Source organism: Carex rostrata, chromosome 18, assembly GCF_964058835.1.
Source record: "Carex rostrata chromosome 18, lpCarRost1.2, whole genome shotgun sequence".
In the NCBI taxonomy this organism is placed as follows: domain Eukaryota; kingdom Viridiplantae; phylum Streptophyta; class Magnoliopsida; order Poales; family Cyperaceae; genus Carex; species Carex rostrata.
In genome coordinates this window covers 9787755-9794371 of record NC_135935.1, presented here as the reverse complement: position 1 = coordinate 9794371, position 6617 = coordinate 9787755, and the positions used below count along the sequence as shown (strand labels likewise).

The following is a 6617-nucleotide window of genomic DNA, read 5'->3' as shown; positions in this document are numbered from 1 at the left end:
TAGGGTATGGGTTTTGAAAATTATACCCGCCATACCCGTACCCGAATACCCTTGTACCCGAGTATACCCGTACCCGTACCCGAGACGGGTATACCCGGGGTACCCGTACCCGCCCGAGTATAAATACACTACATGGAATTAATGAATGCCACTATATATACTTTCCACCTGGAACGATGCGTTCAAAGTCAAACCTATTTTTTCAATTTGTAGCATAAAATTAAATTTTATATTTTATTAAAATGAAGCAATTAATGCCTATCACTAGTCACAGACGGCTGTTGGCTGTTGGTAGGTGCACTAGTACTGTACTTCAATTCTCAGTATGTATTAATATATTTAAAATAAAATGTAATTTACTTGAACTCATATGGTTTCTGTATTAATTATTATCTGTGAAATCCAAATTAAATAAACTATATATTAGCATGCACGTACTTGGTTTTTAGATCCATATATACCATACGTATACATAGATCCACTTCAATCTCGCACAGGAAATATTCACAAGTGTACGAAAATTATGACATGATGATCAAATTTATACATATATGTTAAATTATGATAACAGATGAATAAATAAAATAAATTATATACTGCATATTGTAATTATTTTTTCTTTGAATTAACAAATGCTATTTACAGAATGAAGGATTTACTATCTTATTGCAATTTACATACTTACTTTTGACTTGAAAATTTAGTTTGGTGATAAATTAAGGTAGAGGGGGAACACAAATGTAAGAGGAGTTTTGTCACACCCCGAGGCCCACGAGGCATGACAGATGCTCCTGTCGTAGGCATACGGTTGCCCGTATACCTACTAGGCAATTACGATATGATAGAAAGTAAAACATAACGCGCAAACAAAACCAATAAATAACATAAACAGATCACAAATCCCAGCTGGTCAGGTTACAGTATACAAAACCCGTATCTCGATGGATACGCATCACAAAATGACATAGAGAATATATATATATAACCAAAACATAACTATATACATAATCTCTAATGTCACAATACCAGACAAGCTAGGCAGCGGTGAAACCAGGGCCTACCGACCTCGTGCCTCTCCCGGATCAGCCGAACCAGCACCTGAAAAATTTACCCAAAAGAGGGGATGAGAAATAAATTCTCAGTGCGATAAATTGCCACAAATCGTTCCTGGACTTGCAATCACAGATTATATTCAAAAATAAAACACAAATAAAGCTCCTATCAGTTTATAACCATATATAAACAAGAATGCATAAATCCAACAACATACATCCAAATGAAATCACAATTCAGAATTGTCAAGATGAAATTCAATCACACAATATTTGGTTTAACTCGGTTTCAGAATATCTGGTAGTAACTACAAATGTTCCACCAATCTGGACCCCAATTCGTTCCCTCTCATCTGTAGGGTTACAGACACCTACAGACGGCTGCGCCAGGTAAAACCTTTTCTCATGACACTCATCTGTAGTTACAGGCCTAACCGTTTAATTAAAAATCTGGTTTCAATTCACATCCAGAAAATCCATATAAAGCAAATTGACCATCCAAATGCATTACCCCCTGGGTAATGCCTCTGATGCACAAGTCACATATAACCACAATCATAATACAAAGTCACTTACCCCTCGTCCCAACCGGTACTGGGAACTGCCGAGGGCCAGACGATCTAAAGCTTTAGAACACTGGGCATCAAAGTCTCTGCAGAGACTTTGACAAATCCGATTTCACCCCCTGGGTAACGTCATCACGGTGGATAACAATAATACCATATCCACCAACCAATGGTGATATGAAGCACGGTGACTTTAATTCCAAAATCAGATCATTCAGATCAACACAATTAATAACCGTACCAGCATGCAAATCAATCAGATAAAACAATTCAAGTTTCACTTATTTGGGCAATGCAATGCATATGCAACACAATCCGATAATGCAATTCAATCAATAATCAACATGTCAATCGAAACACAGTTTAATTCTGAATATAAAATATCAAACAAGTCCAGAAACCCCGCACCTGATTATGAAAAGCGTATCTCGCACTTATAGTTCGGACGTCTCGAAAGATCCCGCAAAATCTTGCTCAACCGAGCCTACACCTATATTAACATATATACTTAATTCAATATTTGTTCGACGATTGATATGCTTACTTGAGTGATATTATTTTCTATATACTTTCCTTAAGATAATCCATTTTGGAATAAGTGATCAAGCCTTTCTCAATAAATATTAAGCCTTTCGGAGACAATATTAGCACTTCATCAAAATATTATGACTTTGTTTAATTATCACCATACACAATAAATATTAAGCCTTTCGGAGACAATATTAGCACTTCCTCAAAAATATTATGACTTTGTTTAATTATCACCATACTCAATAAATATTAAGCCTTTCAGAGACAATATTAGCACTTCCTCAAAAATATTATGACTTTGTTTAACTATCACTATACACAAAAGAGGGAACAAAGAAAAGATATCAACACCAAATTAATTCCAGATATTAAGAGAGTGAGAGAAGAACTTACCAATCAACACCTTTGTTTGTTGGATTAGACTAGACAAATCAAAATATTTCTCTAATTTTCGGATTTGAACCAAACCCTAGATAGAAAATCAAGATTAAGATAGAATTGAGAAGAGAATCACTAAATTAACAACCTAGAAGCATAATGGAGATAGATTACTCATCATTTATACAAATATTTCAGATTTGAGCAAAACCCTAGCAATAGAGATAAAATTCAGATTTTTGATGAGAGAGGAGAGAAAGGGAGTACCAATGGGGAAGCTAGATGGCCACTAGAATGAGAGATTCTCAACAATTTCTATTCTTTTCTTCAATTTCTCAAGGTTTCTTGGTGGATTTTTGAGAGAGAAGAGATGATCTCTCCTTCTCTTTCTTTTGGCAGCAAACACACAAGGGAGCAACGAAGGGAGAGAGAGGGTTGAATTGTTTACATGCATTTTGGACATTTTTCAAAATAGACCCTCCACTTGTTTGATATTACTAAAAGAAGAATATACATATATAGATATGTATATAAAAATCTCCATATTTCTTAATAAATCTTTAATTTATGTAAGGTATAAATTTCAAGATTTGATTAAGTCTGACTGTTTCGAAATTTCAGACTAATGTTATGTTATAATTGTTTTAATCTTCAACTCCTAGTTCAACAACAAAATATATATATATATTTTTTTATTATGTTTTAAACATTCTCATTATTATTATTATTATTATTTTTCTATTATAAAAATTTTCTTAACGTAACAAGTTTTGCAGAATTCTTCGCATCATTTGAAGCTGAAGGCTAATACAACCTTGTGGCGGCACATGGGGCCGAAACGAACATGCATGAATTGGGCAAGAGGTATGAGAAATATCTTTTTCTCTTCAATAAAAATAAAAAATGTTCTCTATGAATTTTTTCCAAAATTCTTGTCTCAAAAAGTCATTTTCAAAATTAATTACTACAACACTTCTTTCGGCAAAACGGGTACGGGTACCACGGGTAACGGATACGGGCCGGACAAAACGGGTTCTACCCGTTCCGGGTTTAGAAAATGTCTAACTAGAACTATATCTGCAGTTCCAACTTCCAAGCATCATCGATCTTCTTTCGGCAGTTAATTAATTTCCACAAGTTAGCTAGTGTCTTTAGAGCGGATGAAATCAATTTGGACCATGCACGATGATGATCAGTTCGAATTAAGCCATGAGAAAGTCGTCAACCTTAATTATGATCAGACAGATCATATCATGGAATTAATGAATGCCACTATATATACTTTCCACCTGGAACGATGCGTTCAAAGTCAAACCTATTTTTTCAATTTGTAGCATAAAATTAAAGGATTTACTATCTTATTGCAATTTACATACTTAGTTTTGACTTGAAAATTTAGTTTGGTGATAAAGGTAGAGGGGGGACACAAATGTAAGAGGAGTTTTGCAGAATTCTTCGCATCATTTGAAGCTGAAGGCTAATACAACCTTGTGGCGGCACATGGGGCCCAAACGAACATGCATGAATTGGGCAAGAGGTATGAGAAATATCTTTTTCTCTTCAATAAAAATAAAAAAAATGTTCTCTCTGAATTTTTTCCAAAATTCTTGTCTCAAAAAGTTATTTTCAAAATTAATTACTACAACACTTCTTTTTCTCTAACTGTAGATTTACATATTCATGATCTCGTTGTAATCATTCACATTTTTTAGAATGAACTTGTGCTATTTGCAAACAAGACATGTTACCTTGTATTTCAAATTTTAATAGAGACTGGTATTACCAAAATCATAATTCTTTTTTAGAACAATTTTAGCAAAATTAAGAAAAATTAAAGTTGCCAGGATCCACTATGTTATCTTACACTTCTACCTGATGATTCCTATTGATCCTCCATTGTAGTAATTTATATATATAGGAAATGTCCCAAAATTAGAAAAAAAAAAAAAAACAATGAACTTGCTGATAGAGTTGTTTAGGTACTTGTATGGTACGGTGCCATAGAAACCTGCCACTTGGTGTGTGTTTTTGTTTCTTTTATTTAATTCGACTATTTTGCCCTTATCCTTTTGTACGTTTGTATCTCTAAACCCTAATTCTAGTTCTTGTACCAGGAATTCTTAAAAGTTCCTGAATGAGCAGCTCCCCTACCGACTATATATATATATATATATATATATATATATATATATATATATTATGGATTTCTCAAAAGCATGCAATTCCATTTTATGAAATTAAGGTCGATGACGTGGCAAATGATGGAGCCGACTACTGCACGGCAAATAAGAGGCAAACACATGTAACACAATGGTTTCATGACCACTAACTAATAATCATTAATCATAGGATCGATATATATCTAAACAAATTAATGTTTTTTGTAAAATGAATATTTAATTTCTGGTGATTACTCGCGTACTAATTTTGGTTCTGAAATTTAGGTTAGTTAATTATGAATCCAGTTGCCCGTTCGTTCCACTTTTTTTTCAAAAATAAAAATATAGTCTAAATAATTAAGTACTTAGCTTAATTAATTATATAGTTCTTTTCTGTGGGCTAGCTGCTGCTGTCACCTCCCAAAAAATATTTTAGTAAAGGTATATAAAACAAGTACCTCAGATATCCTTCAAGTGATCGAGCTTAGCTTCTACATCTTCACGATTTATCAAGCAATCAATAGTCAATTAAATTATTTGTAATTTACTATATGTTATGTACTTGTGTTGGAATCTTGAGCAGGCCGGCCCAAATCTCACTGATGAAGTTAATTACTTCATTTCTAATCTAATAATGTTACAAATTTTAATATATAACAATTAATTAAATAAACACAAGAATTATTTATTTAATCACACTACTAGAATTCACTCTTTTTTCATGCTCCCGAAAATGGCTTTTTCCAAGGGATTACCCTTGAAAAAAGCCCAAAAATCGTCATTTTCAAGCGCTGCCCTTGAAAATACTACCGTTGATAATACCCTCCTTGGAAATAGTCAGTATTTCCAAGAGGACCGTTGGAAATACTCTTTTCTAGCTTTTTTCAAGAGACTACCCTTGAAAAAAGGACCGTTGGAAATACTTTCAAATTTGACTTCTGTCTACATTATTTTCAAGGGGAGCATCGTGGAGCCCACTAGATTATTTTCAAGGGAAGCATCGTGGAGCCCACCAGATTATTTTCAAGGGGAGGGAACATGGGTCCCACTTGAACATTTCCAAGGGTGACACCCCTGGGACCCACTTGAGTATTTTCAAGGGCAGTTTATGGAGGACCCACCCCAGCAAATTCATGGCCAACAAAAGTGGGCCCCACCTGGTCAAATGTTGGTGCTATTATTTGAATGAGTTCGTGCATTTTTTTCCATGGAAATACCTCTGGAAATACTAGCCTCCTTTTTTTTTTGTACCAGAATGTTTTCATTGGATTATTCTCCCGGTACCAACCCAATATTCCTTTACAATTCCCAATTCTCATTCAAACTGATAACACATCTTACAAATCGATAAAAAACACATTGAGAAAAGAGATTGCAAAGCATTTAATAAGCATAAATCATTAACATAGCATAATCAACACATTGTATCAAAAGAAAGTGAAAAACCCTTTACAACACAGTATTGTGTACTTGCACACTACTAATATACCCAAAATATACCCACTATGCTATGAGTTAACAAAAATTCACATAATAAGTTACCACCTAGTTTGTTGATATATTAGAGGTTGTAAATTCACCAAAATGTGCACTTTCGGACACTAAAAGGTCTGGTTAAAGTTGAAGGTAGATTGCCACCTACAATATTAAGAAAACATCCATGTGAGCATCCATGTGAAATTATCGAGTCTGTTACCTACAATATTAAGAAAATAAATTATGAGAATTATATTATTATTATTAGCTTGGAAATGCATTTTGCAAAAATGTGATAAGTTACTAAAAATTGTACTCTACCTTGCTGCTGTTTATCATGGACGATGGTAAGTTTTGCCTGGACATATAGTTTGACTTATCCTCACTGTAGAAGGTATAAGTTAAATCTCAGTTGCTAAAATTTCAATAATTAAAATTAAATAATAATAAATAAA

The 6617-nt window shown here is 33.7% G+C and overlaps 1 long non-coding RNA gene across 1 annotated transcript; it reads right to left on the bottom strand.

The window, feature by feature from the left end:
- Window positions 1-880: 880 nt before the first annotated feature.
- Window positions 881-2838, bottom strand: LOC144569682 (uncharacterized). The gene is made up of 3 exons (XR_013516131.1): window positions 2795-2838; window positions 2543-2618; window positions 881-2108 (listed from the first exon to the last, which is right to left on the bottom strand). It is a non-coding gene; the product is annotated as an uncharacterized LOC144569682 (long non-coding RNA).
- Between the last annotated feature and the right edge of the window lie 3779 nt (window positions 2839-6617).